The following is an 18,476-nucleotide window of genomic DNA, read 5'->3' on the forward strand; positions in this document are numbered from 1 at the left end:
TGCAGCCTTATACCAGTACGCAGGCTACAACCTGCAGAAGGCTTCAACCTTCTCTCGTTCTCCAAACTTCCTTGGAAGGGAGCTCCAACCCCCTTTGCTCTTGTACTAGCTAAGATACTAGTACGTAGGTGCTGGCCTACAATCCTCTTTCCTTCAGGTACCACTTTTCATCAATTTTCAGACTGGATATTCCTGAAGCACAACATTACAATCTGAAGACTGTGATTCATTCACAAATCATTGAAGCATAAAACAACCAATACTAGCATCATCAATCTTTGAATCACTGAACCACTGAAACCCTGTCAACACCTGTCACCAGAACACAGAGCAGACTACAGAACTCTGTAATATCAGTCAGACCCAACTGCAAACCCAAAAATCATGCTTCAAAAGATATACGCTACTTCAATGAAGGCAACCCGCGTATACACGCGGTTTTACCGAAGACAACCTGCGTACAGATCTAAAAATAACTTTTCATAACTTGCAGCTGTACTAGATATCAGTTATACCCAGAATATAACATTGCGTCAGTATGCAGATCTAGAAACACGCATAATCAACCATATAAAGATAGTTCATTTCAAACCATTTGATCCCGATCTCTCCTTAGATCTTGTTCTCCATCAACCGATGAGATCTCTCCTTAGCTCAGATCAAGCAATACATCATCAACCAATAACCTGCATACTGGATCTAATACTTCATCAGATATTCAAGACTTTTCGGATACACTTGCCTAATGATTTCCTTCTCCTTATATAGCCTTAGGCCTTGTTCAATACCAAGAGCCAAAACCATAGAAATCCAATACCATCATCCTCAAAACTAGGGATCGACACGTCCGTCGAGACACCATGGTCCGAAACCATAGGCACAACTTCCAAGGAATAACCGCCACGGACCAAAAATAAGTTTTCCACATACACGCACTTTTACTGAAGCCAACCTGCGTGTACACGCGACTTGGGCTTGATGAACCTGCGTATATGAATTTTCTCTTCTTCTTATAGTCTGATCATTAATTCCTTGCTGCTGACCTTCTGCACTATGATTTGTCATCAGTGTGGTTTGCCATCAAGGACAACACTTGTCTCATAATGCCAACAATCTCCCCCTTTGGACTTGATGGCAACCCCAAGATCCTTAGAATTATTCTCCCCCTTTGTCATCAAGGGCAAAGGGTTGTGCTCCCCCTGAGTACATGTTGATCTCTCTGCTCTGCTGTGCTGAACATGCTCCCCTGACTGTAGGCAAGATCTGCAAAAGATGTTCTTCAAATGAACCAAGACTTATACATCATAAAGGACCTTCCTATCACCAAAAGACGCAATGCATGCATCCATACTCCCAACCAAGAGGAGATACAATAGAAATATAATAACCAATAACATTACATCATTCATCCATCCCAGGCATAGTGGGGAAATCATAGGCCGTTACATGACCTTGACACTATAAAAGAGATATTACAGAAGAGATACATGACATAGAGACAACAAATCTAGACCAAGACTTATGAAAGTCACAAGCAGCATTTGATACACATCTTTTAGATCAGCAACCAAGATTTCCTTCTGAGCTCCTTCTCCTGAAACCAACAACAGTTGTGTACTAGAACCAAAAGCATCTAAATGCCAATAATGCTTTATGAGACTTTAATCTGCTCCCCCTTAACCTGTGCCTGCTGCTCCCCTTGAACCTGTGCCTGAAGCCTTCTGGCATACTCATCTCAAACCTTCTCCGACCAGAGTCTGCCCTTGCTGTTCAGAACTCCATATACGCGACTTCTCCTGCAGAAAATGGCGTATGCACGCGGATATCCCTTACGTAACTTGCGTATACCAAATTTTCTGTAGAACAGACAAGCTTCAACAGCAGGATGAAGCATCAACTACTCCCAGCTTTTGTCTGAGATATTCAAAAGTTTCCCTGGGCAGTGGTTTTGTGAGAATATCAGCAACTTGTTCCTTAGAAGGAACATACTCCAACTTGACATTCTGCTCAAGCACTTGTTCCTGAAGAAAATGGTACTTGATTGGTATGTGCTTGGTCTTTGAGTGCATGATTGGATTCTTTGAAATGCTGATTGCACTTGTATTATCACATAAGATAGAGACTGGTGAAGTGCAAGTGATTTGAAAATCCTGTAAGGTCTGCATCATCCAAAGAAGTTGTGTGCAACAAGATGCCGCAGCCACATATTCTGCTTCAGCTGTAGATAAGGCAATCGAACTCTGTTTCTTGCTGAACCAAGATACTAATCTGGAGCCCATAAAGAATGCACCACCACTTGTGCTCTTCCTGTCATCCACGCTTCCGGCCCAATCTGCATCTGTATAAGCATGAAGTGTGAGATCTGTATCTCTAGGATACCATAATCCATAATTTTGTGTCCCTTGAAGATATTTGAAGATTCTCTTCACTGCCTGAAGATGAGTCTCCTTTGGATTTGCCTGAAATCTCCCAACTATTCCGACTGCATGCATGATGTTTGGTCGGGTACCTGTCAAATAAAGAAAACTCCCAATCATGGATCTATAAGTTGGTTGATGAACTCCTGCTGATTCATCATTTGCACTGAGGCTGCAACCTGTAACCATGGGTGTACATACTGGCTTTGAATCTTCCATGCCATACTTCTTCAAGATCTGCTTGAGGTACTTGGTTTGAGATAAGAAGATGCCTCCTTCATTTTGTTGGATTTGCAATCCAAGAAAGTATGTCAATTCTCCAAGTAGTGACATTTCGAATTCTTTCTGCATAACCAAAGCAAAGTTTTGAATCATAGTCTCTTCATTGCTGCCAAAGATAATATCATCTACATAAACAACAAGTATTAGCAATTTGTTATTTTCAATCTTTATATAAAGATTGCTATCTGCTGATCCTTTTGAAAAGCCTTGTTGGTGAAGATATTTGTCCAATCGATAGTACCAAGCCCTTGGAGCTTGTTTGAGACCATAGAGAGCCTTTTTTAATTTGCATACAAGGTTTGGATCATTCCCAAGAATGAAACCATCTGGCTGCTCAATATATACTTCTTCTTCTAAGTCTCCATTCAGAAAGGCTGATTTCACGTCCATTTGAAATACCTTGAAGTTTTGAAAGCTTGAGAGAGCAAGGAACATTCGGATGGCCTCAAGTCTTGCTACAGGAGCAAAGGTCTCTTCAAAATCTATCCCTTCTTGCTGCGCATACCCTTTACAAACAAGTCTGGCCTTGTTTCTAATTACTTCTCCATTTTCATTCAATTTATTCTTGAAGACCCATTTTGTCCCTATGACATTCTTATCTTTTGGTCTAGGAACCAGTTCCCAAGTGTTGTTCTTTTCGATCTGCTCAAGTTCTTCATCCATTGCTTTGACCCAACATTCATCTTTGCATGCCTCTTTCACATTTTGTGGTTCAGTGGAAGAGAGTAACGCCAAATAGCTTGAAGATTCTGCAATTCTTCTTCTTGTTTGTATTCCTGCTTCTTTCTGCCCCACAATCTGAGATTCTGGATGATTCTTTTGAACATATCTGGATGGAGTCTTCTCTTCTATTCTTGTCTGCTCCTCTGGTTCTTCTTGAGGTTCTTCTTCTTCATCATTCTGCCTTTGAGGGTAGCCTTCATCTTCTTCAAAGTCTTCATGATGAACTTGCCTAGGAATATATCCCTTCTCATCAACCACTACATCAATGCTGTCAACAATTCTGCCAAGTCTTTTATTGTAGCACTTGTATGCTTTGCTATATGGAGAATAACCAAGAAGAATGCCTTCATCTGCTCTTGGTTCAAGTTTGCCAAGTTGCTCATCAGTATTCTTAATATAACATTTGCTCCCAAATATTTTGAAGTGCTTCACCGAAGGAGTCTCACCACTCCAGAGCTCATGAGGTGTTTGAGTGCTGTTTACTCGGACATTTGTTTTGTTAAGAATAATAACTGCAGCATGTACAGCTTCACCCCAGAAAGTTGCGGGAGTACCTGATTCATCAAGCATTGCACGAGCCATTTGTTGGATTGTTCTATTCATTCTTTCCACCACCCCATTTTGCTGAGGAGTTCTAGCTGTAGAGAATTCTCTTCTTATCCCATGTTCTTCACAGAAATCGAAAAATTCGTTTGAGGTAAACTCCCCACCTCTGTCAGATCTGAGGCACTTAATTTTGTGTCCTGATTCATTTTCAACCAAGGCTTTGAAGGATTTGAATTTTTCGAATGCTTCATCTTTGTGCTTCATAAGTCCTAACCAGACAAACCTGGAAAAATCGTCAATGAATAATATCAAGTATTCTTCTCCTCGAGGTGTTCTTTTTCTGAATGGACCACATGTATCTGTATGTACTAGCTCAAGAGGCATGCTAGCTGATCCTTCCTTCTCTGGAAAGTTAGTTCTGGTTTGCTTTCCAAACTGACAAGATTTGCATATAGTGTTGTCTGGAATTTTGATATCTGGAAGACCACGAACTGCCTGATATTTGCATGCTTTCCTTATCTGTGAAAAGCTTAGATGCCCCAACCTTCGATGCCATAGCCAGTGTTCATCATCCTTGCTCAAATAGCATTGTTTTGGTCCTTCTTCAAATATGTATAGATTATTTGGAGTCCTTCTTCCTTTGATCACTGTTTTACCTGTATCAAGATCACGAACACAACATCCATTTGATCTAAATATTACCTCTGTTCCTTGGTCGCACATCTGACTGACACTCAGAAGATTATGCTTCAATCCATCAACATACAAAACATTTCCAGCTTTGACCTTCTCTTTCAATGGAGCCACACCTTTTCCTTTTATGGCTGCAGAGATATCGTTTCCAAAGGAAACTTTCTTCCCCTTTTCTAATGCGGTATATGACTCAAGCTTTTCTTTGTCCCCTGTCATATGCTTCGAACATCCGCTGTCAATGTACCATAGAATTTCTTGACCTTTTGCATAAAAGGCTATCGCACATCTTTCTGGTTGTGGTTCCTTTATTCTCCATGTTCTGACATTTGAGTTTTTCTCCTTCTGAATTGTCTTCCGGAACCTGCTCCTGCATTCAGAGTCTTCATGACCAAAGTTATTACAAATAGAGCATTCAACTTCATTTTCAAGAACTGAGAAGTTGTTATAAGTCCTTTTCATGGTTTCAGTCATTCTCCCTTGCTTTTGAGTTTCTCTAGTCATGATTGTCTTGTAGGCAACACATTGAGCTGCTTTGTGACCGAAGTTATGGCAAGAAAAGCATTGGCCATTAAAGAAACTTCTGTGATAACCAGATCTATCATCCAACCGATTGTAGCTTCTATTTATTCTTGGAGCAAATTGGGAAGATTTTACCTGTGGCTGATTGTAGCTTCTGTTTGTCCTTAAGGCAGTTTGTCCCCAAATTTCTTGATGGTCTTTATTTGTTCTTGAGGTAAACTGTCCCTGATTCACCTGATTACTTTTATTTGGCCTTTGCTCGCTTCTTCTTGCTGCATCAAGATAACTTTTAGAGGTAGAGGCTTGAGAAGTTTCTCCATTATATCCAAGACCTATCTTGATCAGAGGAGATTGCTGCACATTGATAATCTCATCCAAGGTTTCAGATCCTTTAGCAAATTTAAGATTAATAGCTTTTGTTTTCTCAATCTCTTTTCTAAGACCAACAATTTCACCTTCTAGTTTTTCAAGATGTTTTTCCTTTTCATCAATTTGAAATTGTAGAGTATCAATGATTATATTCTTTTCTTCTATACATCTCTTGAGTCTAGTAATTTCATCATAAAGGTTATCCACATCTATAGCATCCATATAATCATCATCTTCAAATGCCATTAATAACTTATATTCATTACCTCGTTCATCTTCATCACTATTCGATAGACCATCACTATCTTCATGAGTGTAGTAACTTTTCTTATTTGCACTCTGTTTCTTGTTCCATCTAGCAGGTTCCTTTCCTTTATCCTTATAAGGACATTTTGCAGCATAATGACCTACTCTTCCACAAACAAAGCATTTAAAAGGTAACTTACCTCTGAACCTTCCAGAACCCCTTTGAAGATTTCTGACAAAATTTGATTCTTCTTCCTCTTGTTCTAGGACGTGGCTTGCTTCATAATAATCTTCTTTACCTGATGCCTTGAAAGCAGCTTCTCTTCTGTCTGATGGACCTCCCTTTCTCATTTCATAAGCAGTTAGAATTCCATGTAGCTGAGACATAGTAAGAATTCGTAGATTTTCCTTTTCTTCTATTGCAGATACTTTAGATTCAAACTTGGGGGACAATGATCTTAGAACCTTTTCAACCACTATAGCCTCTTTTATTTCTTCACCCAAATTTTTCATACAATTAACGATCTCATCTACCCAAATAAAATAGTTAGCCACACTTTCATCATTATACATCTTGAGAGTCTCATACTGAATCTTGAGAGTTTGAAGTTTAGCACGCTTTACCTGTTCATCACCTTCATAGCTCGTGACAATTTTGTCCCATATCTCTTTTGCGGATTTGTAGTGCATTACCTTCATGAATTTCGTTTGGGATATACATCCTAATAGGGTACTGACTGCTTTCGCATTTGTTTCATACTTCTTTTCCTCGGCTGCATCTGTAGGAGTAGCTGAAGGAAAAGCGTAGCCTGTTTCTACAATGTCCCAAACTTCTGTACCAAGAGATTGAAGATAGGCAGTAACTCTTACCTTCCAATAATTGAAGTTTGTCCCATCAAAAACCGGTGGCCTGATTGATGCTTCTCTCTCGTAGTTGCTCATGTTGAACGATCTACCTTCAAGCAATCAAGCTTCTCTGAAGGACCGGCTCTGATACCAATTGTTGGAAATAATACTGAGAGGGGGGGTGAATCAGTATTATCAGATCAATAAAACTTTTTCAATGCTCAGAAACATATACGCTACTTCAGTTAAGTGAACCAGCGTGTACACGCTACTGTGTCTAAAGAAAACATCGTATAACCAGAAAACTTATAATTCAGTTAGTTTATCTTCAGTTAAGTGCATCAGGTCATTATTCACCATATTAAGAGTAAGCAGATGCAGTATAACAGAACAAATCATCACACAAAAACCACACACATGAACACCATGATATAAGGTGGAAACCCAATGTGGGTGAAAACCACCTGCTGCAAGTCGTCTCTATCTTTCTTTAATAAGAACTTCAGTTTACAATCTTTTGTACTGGTGCAGCCTTATACCAGTACGCAGGCTACAACCTGCAGAAGGCTTCAACCTTCTCTCGTTCTCCAAACTTCCTTGGAAGGGAGCTCCAACCCCCTTTGCTCTTGTACTAGCTAAGATACTAGTACGTAGGTGCTGGCCTACAATCTTCTTTCCTTCAGGTACCACTTTTCATCAATTTTCAGACTAGATATTCCTGAAGCACAACATTACAATCTGAAGACTATGATTCATTCACAAATCATTGAAGCATAAAACAACCAATACTAGCATCATCAATCTTTGAATCACTGAACCACTGAAACCCTGTCAACACCTGTCACCAGAACACAGAGCAGACTACAAAACTCTGTAATATCAGTTAGACCCAACTGTAAACCCAAAAATCATGCTTCAAAAGATATACACTACTTCAATGAAGGCAACCCGCGTATACACGCGGTTTTACCGAAGACAACCTGCGTACAGATCTAAAAATAACTTTTCATAACTTGCAGCTGTACCAGATATCAGTTATACCCAGAATATAACATTGCGTCAGTATGCAGATCTAGAAACACGCATAATCAACCATATAAAGATAGTTCATTTCAAACCATTTGATCCCGATCTCTCCTTAGATCTTGTTCTCCATCAACCGATGAGATCTCTCCTTAGCTCAGATCAAGCAATACATCATCAACCAATAACCTGCATACTGGATCTAATACTTCATCAGATATTTAAGACTTTTCGGATACACTTGCCTAATGATTTCCTTCTCCTTATATAGCCTTAGGCCTTGTTCAATACCAAGAGCCAAAACCATAGAAATCCAATACCATCATCCTCAAAACTAGGGATCGACACGTCCGTCGAGACACCATGGTCCGAAACCATAGGCACAACTTCCAAGGAATAACTGCCACGGACCAAAAATAAGTTTTCCACATACACGCGCTTTTACTGAAGCCAACCTGCGTGTACACGCGACTTGGGCTTGATGAACCTGTGTATATGAATTTTCTCTTCTTCTTATAGTCTGATCATTAATTCCTTGCTGCTGACCTTCTGCACTATGATTTGTCATCAATGTGGTTTGCCATCAAGGACAACACTTGTCTCATAATGCCAACAATAAATCGTTGAACGCCATTGGTAAAATTGAGATGTGATAAGAACTCGATTTCTATATTCAGGAACTTGAAACTTCGAACTTCTCCCTTATTGTATACTGTTCTACGCTTTGATCACCTTTTCTCCGATACCATATAGAAATTCCCACTTTAGATCAACAAATTATGCAATATACTAAAGCAAAATACAAGATCTACTTCTACAACAAACTTTGCGGAAGCTTAATCGAATATGAGCAAGATCAATGAGAACACATATAACTGATAATGAGAAATCAATCACACATAACATAGAAGAATAACCCAGGGAAAGCCTCAGCCTAAAACCCCAATCTCTGTATTATCATACAAGTGGAAATATGTTCAGATTACAAAAAAATCAGCTCACAAGCTATCTTGCTCTCTCTGCAATCCAACTACTGCTCATAGACAGTCAAAGGCTTCTCACAAAACTTCTCCTATGCTCTCCAAGCCTCCTATTTCGTTCGCAGTTTTCCTTGGGATCCAATGCTGCCACCTGTGTGAATTGGCCTCTTCACACACTCACTAACCTTTGATCTAACTGCACAATCTTGAAGGAGATAAGATCCTTCTGCATGGGTCAGTTTTCTATATAGCAAAAATCCTCCAACTGATAGTACACAGTCCCTTCCTCTGATCTCAACTGGGTCTCTAACTGAACTAACATGCATGAGTTATTTATGAGAGAATATTCAGTTATCTGAAGCGCAACAGTTACATGCATGCATGCATTAACTAACTGAACTCTTAATTAATTACACAAATTGTTGGAACTAATCTAACTGGACTTAACTCAGATAACTGAGCTAACTAATTACAGCTCAAATTAAAAGTCATCATTATCTCTTTAACTAAAGTATAACTTCCTCAATCAAAGGGATAACTGTTGCATGTCTTCACAAAGACTTCATGTTTGATTTTCTCCTACTAATTAACTCAAGATGAATTAATTAATTATTTTACAAACAATTGCTAATATCAAATTCGAATTTACTTCTCTATTTTAGTTCAGGGACTAACTAAAATAGGAATCTAACCCGAAATGCTATTTATAACAATGCTATTTTTAGAACTTCCATTTTTCATTCCTTGTTGCTATGACCAACATTGGTACCCGAACTGCTATTTATAGCAATGCTATTTTTAGCATTTCTTGTTGCCATTTTCAACATAATCTACAGGTCATAATAACATATCATAACATAACAGTCTCATATTTATCTGGGATTCATAAAGAAGCATTGCTTCCTTATCATAATAGATACATTATCATCTATTAGGTCATATATTCATTGTACATTGATTTGCAAATCAAAACATGATGAGAGCCATACATCAACTCTGTCATAAAACATACTCATAACCAACATAAACAACAAAAATAACAAGGATATAACAATCATAAAATCCACATATAAGCCAATATATTTACACATGGAATATCAAGGAGAAGAAGCTATTATTAATGAATGTGAAATATAACTAGGTATGGGACTTCCACGAACCACCTGACCATAGATTAGCTAAACCAAATCTTTCTTTCAGCCAATCACCCCTGTGCCATATTCTAATAATGAATGTGGGACTCAAAACCAAACCAAACTAGGTTTCTGTAGGCTTTACCGTAATCCCCACCAGATCACTAGGCCCTAAACAAGCATGGATGCCAATGGATTTATACACCTACACTGTGAGGAATTTGCCTATTTCATAGTCTCTAGGATTTATCGTATATCCTTCAATATAATAGTTGAGGATTCCTAGGCCTAATTAAAACTCCACCCTCTAGGATTTATGTATATCCCACCATTCATCGGTCAAGGATTCCTAGGCTTGATCAAGGGTACAAAACTCTAGGCTTACCATAGATCACGCCATTCACTGGTCGAGGATTCCTAAGCCCATTGAGGCACACAAAATCTGGCTTTACCGCAATCCGACCTTCTCTGGTCCAGGGATTCCTAGGCCTTGTGTTCTTTCTTTTAGAGACCACCTCACTTAGTTTCAAAACCATACGACAATCCAACTCAGCCAAATACCAGAGAACCCATCACTACATGACTATCTAGAAATGGAAAGGCAAGGCTGAAGAACACTGTCACACTTGGAAAAACCCATGGCAATGACAATAAGAGAACCAAATACACACATGCATGTGCCATGCATGCCAAATATAGCAAAGAAGTCACAAATGCAAATTGATACGTGCAAATAATCCCGTTGTAGCTGCTAGATGTGGCTCTTCCTTGCTTTATATTTTCTTTCCTTTGCGTTCTTAATCCTTCCTTCGCTTTCCTTGATCCAATGCTAAAGTGCTACAAGAATGATATAAGTGTCCAAGAGAGAGAGAGAGAGAGAGAGAGAGAGAGAGAGAATAGGGAGAGCTCCAAAAATGAACTGACAAAAGGTTAACTGAAAAAAGGTTGTGAATTGATCCTTGAAGCCTTTTTATTAATGAGACCTCTATTTATATTTTACTTTATTTTCCTCCTCACATGAAACTTGTGACCTTTCACCTTCCTTTTCTCATAACTTCCATTATTTTCATAAATAAAATGCCAATTAATGCCTCATGCCTTTCCAAAACCTTTGCCATTTCCTTTTCCAATTACCTTAGCCATAATAAACCAAACGAACACCCACACTAGGATGTTTTTCCCAACATCCAGCTTGGAATACGTGTCCCATGACCTTGGTTATTATTTTTCCTTTATTAACTTTATTACATGGAATCTTGACTAGGGTTGTTACACTATCTAGTTTCATTTGGACTCACATTGTGGTTTGTTTCTTGGCCATGCATTTGGTGAGTGGGATGTTGTTTCTCCAAGTCACCTTCCTCAGTGATGGTATCTTCCTTGTCATGTTCTTCGTGTTCCTCCCCTAGAGATTCGAATTTGTTCTTGTTTTCATGGGACACTACAGCCTTTTCCCCTTGAGTTCTTCGATTGTTCCTATTTCTAAGAGCAACTCTTATGAAGCCTTGTTCATCTGTCCTTTTCTGAGCTTGTGGATTTGTGGTTTGGGAGACATTTTGAGGACATTACTTGAAGAGGTGTCCATGTTCATGACACTTCCTGCACCTGAAGGGTATGTGTTCCTAATTAATACTACGGAGCTACACTTCGTCCCTGAATACTATCTTGATAGCCTCTGGCAGAGCACCAGAGACATCTAAGTAAACATAGATGTGAGTGTGGGATACATAATGTTCTACTTTTCTACCTTCAGACATTTTTATCTATTCACCTATTTCATCTCCAATGCGTTTGAGGATCGAAGGAGACCAATAGTCCATGGGAAAGGAATATAACCATACCCAAATAGGGATTGTGGTGAAGTCTTCCTTTTCAAGGGTGAAGTTCTCTTTCCAAAAGCGCATATAAATTCCAGTTGAGTTAAATAAGTAGGGGCCTCCCTGAAAGATTCAATCGTTGTCCTCTAGAAGATCAAAGATCACACTGAATAGTCCTTTGGATCCCAACTTTAGCCTGTACTCCCCTTTGGGGCTCCATTTTGTTTGAATCCACCAGTTAAGGGTTTTATCCACTGGCCAAAATCCCATGAAATTGAAAATAATGGCACACTCTTGCATAAAATCTCTGTATGCTACAACATATAGGCCCATTATCTCCAAATCATTATTTTCTTCTATTTAGGCTTGCACGGGTTGATAGTTTGTGTCAAAGTTTGAGATTTTCCACTAGAACTAGCAGGCTGGGAGTTGATCTATTTTTTAGAGATTTTCCCTGCCCCTCCCTCTTTTAGGAAACTAGCATAAGGTTTCTTGAGTAAATAGTGAGTTTAGTGAAAAAATAGGTCTTGGGTACCTTACCTTTTCCCATGATGATTTCTTTGAAGGAGGGGGCATCTGAACCCGCTCCTGACACTGCCATGGTAGTGCTCATATAAGAACCCTAGAATAGGTTGCCAAAGTCTTCTTTCACTCCACTTCGCGTTCGCTTATTCAGGGTATCATAATGAAATGTGAAAATTTGAAATTGTTTAAAACACAATTATCTACAAAATAGACTTCTAGCCATAAGAAAATTAACATTGTTACTACTCTACTAGTTAGTAAATATATAACAATATAGAAGTGTGTAAAATAGTAAAATGAACAATCTACAATTTGAATCAATTAGATTAACCAAGAAATGAAGCCTATGCATGCATTTTAGTGAAGCAATGCAATTTTGGCCTACTTCATAAAAATGCACACCCAACCTTCATTTCAAGGCCAAATTGAATGATTCAACTTGGAGAGTATTTTTTTACTCATAAGTAACATTAATACAATTAAATATTTTTAGTTTTTCATATATATATTTTTATGTTTCAAGAATACTTCAAATTTCAATAGGGTAAAAGGTAGGGTTTGTGTGGCTAAGATAAATTCATACCAGGATATGTAATTAATTGGTAGTGGTATAATGATCATTACATCCTATTGGTCTGAAAAATTATACCTCAACCTTGTGGTGTAACGACACCCTAATGGGCCTCAGTCTTCTAGTGTAACAACACCCTAATGGGCCTCAATATTGTGGTGTAACAATGCCCTAATGGGACTCAATTCTTGGGTATGACATTGACCTCTTTGGGCCTTCTTATTAGTGATATGAGAAAATATTATGATAGAGATATGAAAGAGTTATGCTGATCCCTATGACAAAGACATCATGACAGAACTATGACAAATATATCCTGACAAACCTATGATTTTTTTGCTATATTGTTATTGCGAATGTTCTCTCTACATAATTTCTTATGATGATATGGGGTGAATGCAATGTGAAAATGTTTTAAAATGAAATTATCTACAACAAAGACTTCTAGCCTAAGAAAATTAAGACTGTTGCTACTCTATTGGTTAGTAAAGATATAAAAATGCAAAAGTGTGTAAAATTGTAAAATAAACAATCTATGATTTGAATCGATCAAATTGGCCAAGGAATGAAGTCTAGGTGTGCATTTTAGTGAAGCAAGGAGATTTTGGCTTGATTCACATAAATGCATGCCCAACCTTCATTTCAAGGCCAAATTGAATGATTATACTTGGACATATTTTTTTACTCATAAGTAACATTAATAAAATTAAATATTTTTAATTTTTCACATATTTATATTTATGTTGTTCAAGAATACTCCAAATGGTATGGATCTAATGGGGTAAAAGGCACAATTTGTGTGACCCAAATAAATGCACACTAGGACCTGTAATTAATTGGTAGCGATATAATGATCATTCCATCCTATGGGTCTACGAAATCATACTCTGTCTTGTGGTGTAACAAAGCCTTAATGGGCCTTAGTCTTGTGGTGTAACAACTACCTAATGGGCCTCAGTTCTTGGGTACGACAACGTCCTTTTTCGACCTTCCTATATTTTATATTAGAAAATATTATGACAGAGATATGATTATTGGGTTGCGTTATATTCTTTCCACGACTAGCCCACGTAGTTAACTGGGGGGTTAGAGGGGGGGCGGAGCCCCCCTTCGTTGTGTCGATTGTGTAGCCGGGGGGGAGGGTCACAAGGGGTTTTAGGAATACTCGTACCCCACTTTATGGGGTCCGGGGCAGCGCCCTGGAAAATTTTGGTTTTGGACCCTATGTTAGGTTGGGCGGACCCACCTATGGTTTTGTGCATGATTTTCGCACATGTTTTTTGGACGCGATGGTTTCGGTCCATGGTATTGGACGCGATGGTTTTCGGTCCATGGTATTGGATGCTTCGGCATGTATAAATATGTATTACAACATTGAAAGGAACATAATGAAAAATCAGGCTAGTAGTCCCGGTTTTGGGATCCAGGAGAAAATCTCTGTGTATATGTGTTTTATGTGTTATGCTCTCACATTGTTTATTTATGTGTTTTAGAATTCGTATGCAGGTAATTTTTGTATGGGGTTAAAACCTACATTTGGTATCAGAGCTATTTTGGCTTCAAGGGGTCGCCTTTGTTGCTGAGGGGTTTCGCTCGGGCTTGTGGTAGACCCTGTTCAACGGGAAATTTGCGAGATCAATTCTGGTGGTGAAAGAAGATGGTGAGCAGTGGAAAGATAGAGATCGAGAAATTTAATGGGCAGAGTTTTGAGTTGTGGAAACTCAAGATGGAGGATCTGTTGGTGGATAAATATCAGTGGTTTGTGGTAGATCTGGGTACTAAACCAATGGAAGTGTCCGATGAAGAATGGAAGAAGTTGGATCGGAAGGCAAAGAGCACAATACGATTGTGTGTCTCAGATTCAGTATTTCTGAATGTATCAGGGGAAGCTACGACGAAGGCTTTGTGGGACAAGTTAGGGACTTTGTACCAATCTAAGTCTCTGGTGAATAAATTGTTCATGCGGAAAAAGCTATATAACCTGAGGATGAAAGATGGAGATTCGGTGACAGAGCATCTGAATGCATTTAATACTGTGGTAAGTCAGTTGGCATCTGTTGATATCAAAATTTTAGATGTAGATAAGTGCATCAGTTTGTTGTGTTCTCTACTCGATTCGTGGGATAATCTGGTTATTGCAATAGGTAGCAATGCAACTGCCTTGTAGTTTGATGAAATAGTCTCATCCTTGCTGACGGAGGAGATGAGACGGAAAAATATGGAGAGCCAGAATGGTGATGCCTTGTCTGTACAAGGACGGTCCCAGAACAGAAACAAAAATAAGTCATCGAGTGGGAGATCTAAATCTCCAGGAAAACCTGTAAAGGTGGTGTGCTGGAAATGATAAAAGGAAGGGCCCTACAAAAGGGACTGTAAATCTAAAGCTCCTGATAAAGGAAAGGGATCTGATGATGCTCCTTCTGCAGAGGCGAAAACCACCTCAGATGAAGGTGGGGATGTGTACTTGGCTTCTTCAAGTACACATGTAGATCATGAGGCATGGTTGATTGACTCAGGTGCATCCTTTCACTTCACTCCCCATAGAGAGTGGTTCTGCGAGTATGAGAAATACGATGGTGGTGATGTCTTCTTAGGGGATGATAGGAAGGCTAGAATCACTGGTCACGGAAAAGTAAAGTTGAAGTTGCAAGGTGGAAGGGTTAGAACACTTCTGGGTGTTCTGCATATTCCTGCATTGGCCAGAAATTTGATTCCTGTAAGCAAGCTGGATGATGCAGGTGTAGAAACAATGTTCGAGAAGGATACCTTCAAAATGGTTCGGGGAGAACTGGTATTGATGCGGGGAGTTCAAATTGGAACTCTGTACAAGCTGCAAGGTAGCACTGTTATTGATGGGTGCAACAGTTTTGTGGTTCTTGAAAGTGGAGCAGAAAATCTAGTGGTCTCTGGAGAGAAGACCATGCTGTGGCATCAAAGGCTTGGACATATTGGAGAGAAGGGCCTTCGAATACTTCATGGTAAAGGTATGGTAGAAGGTATGAGTAATAGCTCTCTCGATTTTGAATTCTATGAAAATTTTGTATATGGGAAACATAATCGGGTGAGTTTCCCCTCTTGTAGTAAGAGGGCGAAATAGATATTAGAACTTGTGCACAACGATGTGTTTGGACCTATGAAGGTTCCATCACTGGGTAAGTCTATGTACTATGTATCATTTATAGATGACTTCTCAAGGAATACATGGATATATTTACTTAAGGATAAATCTGAAGCCTTTGAAAGGTTTAAAGAATTTAAGGCTCTCGTGGAAAATCAGACAGAGAAGAAGATAAAGGTGCTGAGGACAGATAATGGTGGAGGGTTTTGCAGCAAGGAATTTGAAGAAATTTGTAAGAAGTGTGGTATAGCACAACAAAAGACTACTCCATATACACCTCAACAAAATGGAGTTGCAGAAAGAATGAATAAGACGTTGATGGAAAGGGCAAGAAGCATGCTCAGTGGTGCCAGGTTAGGAGAAGAATTCTGGGAAGAGGTTGTGGATACTGCATGTTACTTGGTCAACAGGTCACCTTCATCAGCATTGGAGGATAAGACTCCACAAGAGGTATGGACTGGTAAGAAACCCTCTCTTTCACATCTGAGGGTATTTGGATGTGATGCATATGTACATGTTCCAAAGGAGAAATGAACCAGGTTGGATAGTAAATCTGAAAAGTGCATCTTTATTGGGTATAAGGATGGTTTAAAGGGTTATAAGCTTTGGAACCCAGTCACACGGAAGGTTGTGTACAGCTGAGATGTGGTGTTCAAAGAGGTAAAAGATGTTATTAAACATGAAGTCCAATCAAAGGAACCTGAGAAGATAGAGTTTGAGCTTAAGGAGGAAGAATCAAACTCTACAGCGGAGGAGGAATAAGAAGATGAAGAGCCACAAACTTCGGGTGTGAGAAGATCAGTTCAAGAAAGAAGGTAGATAGAAAGGTATAGTCCATCTGCTTTCTATTCAAATTTTGCTTTATCTATTACTGACGATGATCCCAGAACTATGAAGGAAGCAGTAGATTCAGAGGATGGAAAACTCTGGAAAGAGGCCATGGTTGATGAAATGACATCTTTGCACAAAAATGAGGCTTGGGATTTGGTGGAGTTGCTGGTTGGAAGGAAACCCATTGGCAGCAAATGGGTGTTCAAGAAGAAGACAAATGCAGAAGGAAAGGTGGAGAAATACAAAGCTCGGTTAGTAGCAAAAGGTTATTCCCAGGTGTCGGCGTTGTGGGGAAAAGTATCCGACTCGGAATGACCCTTTGGAGAAAGGATGAGTCAGCTTGAGACTGACCTAAAGCTGCCTTGTGTCCTCTCCCTCTTTAGTTAAACTTCAGTTCTTGAATCCACTTGGAGATCCTTGCTTCCACATGGAGATCAAGTACCTCTTACTCATCATAGGGCGAATTCCTTGAACCAAGTGTCAGTTTGGAAGCTTCCTGGGCAGTTGACACCTTGCAGAATGACTGTGCCACTTGGCCAATCTCACCCAGCGTAGGTAGCCTTCATTGGTTTTGACTTTCAGCGTAGGTACAAGGAGGAGCAGTTGACATTCAGCGCAGATGCTCAGTGGAGCAGCTGACATGATCCAAAGATAGCCTGTTTTTGAGTGTTTTTAGGTGGAGAACTGATAGGAAGTGCTGTGGTTTGCTGACCTTGTTCCTCTAGGGGTAAGAACAACATGTTTAGGGACTGAGGATCCTTGTAATTATTGACATTTCATGCTCCATGCTGCGAGGCACAAAAATGTCTATAACAGTTGCCCCCTAAAGTATGAGGCCGTTTATCGGGTGAAATGCTTTATCCAGAGGGTCCGAAGTTCATTCAAGTGCTGAGAGGTGCCCTGTAATACAATACAATACAATACATTATTTTTCATTCTGTTTTCATGATCTAGCTGAGGCGGGCATTCCCATGCTCAGCTTTATAAATACATTTTGGTACATAGAACAGACGATCGTCTGATGGTAGACTGATAATTCTCTGCTGAAATCATCATCCTTTGAGTAGGATGATCATCTGCTGCAATGATGTACATGACAAATGCTTTTATATTTCCTGAATATATATCGCAGCCTGGATGGATGAAACTAGATCCGGGGTCTTCAAACTCGTTCTATCTTCACTCTAAGTACAGGTCGATCCATGTGAGAATTGCGCTGAAGTCGAACATGGAAAGACATCGCTTGATTACCGGTCAATGATGAAAACCGTTAACAAGCGCGAGAGGAATCACCGATAATGATAATGACCCTCAAGGTACTGCAGTACAATCCACGTGGCGTGAATAAAGGACTTGGCGTCGAACGCCACGCAAAATCTTCTGGTCGAAGGTCATTGATGTATACCTGTCGCCGGAAGTGAGAAACTTGCCATTGAGGCATGCAAGCTTCAAAGTACTGATGGGGTTGTTCCTAGATCAACTTCTTGGATAATGAGCTGAAGTCGACAAGAAGCGATCTGTCAAAGGAGGGCCTTAATGAATCCCACATCAATGACACGGAACGGAGCTAATGATTTTAGTGGAGGTGAAAACAAACTGTGACATATGATTCAGGGTGGCGATCATGAATGGATGAAGGATAATGTATGGCAGTGGATGGGACACGGTTGACACTTTCAGAATGACCTCTCTTGAACATATAACGACACTGATGCGATGGATCGGTAGCATTACCCCAAAATGTGGATGGTTTGGCGAAGACCATGGTGATGAGACCGGTGAATGAAACAACCCAACCCGATGTGGTACGGAAGAAAAGTGTCATGTTCAAGAGCGA

This window comes from Pinus tabuliformis, chromosome 7, assembly GCF_031772625.1.
Source record: "Pinus tabuliformis cultivar Carrire ecotype Pingquan chromosome 7, CPIR1, whole genome shotgun sequence".
Lineage (NCBI taxonomy): Eukaryota > Viridiplantae > Streptophyta > Pinopsida > Pinales > Pinaceae > Pinus > Pinus tabuliformis.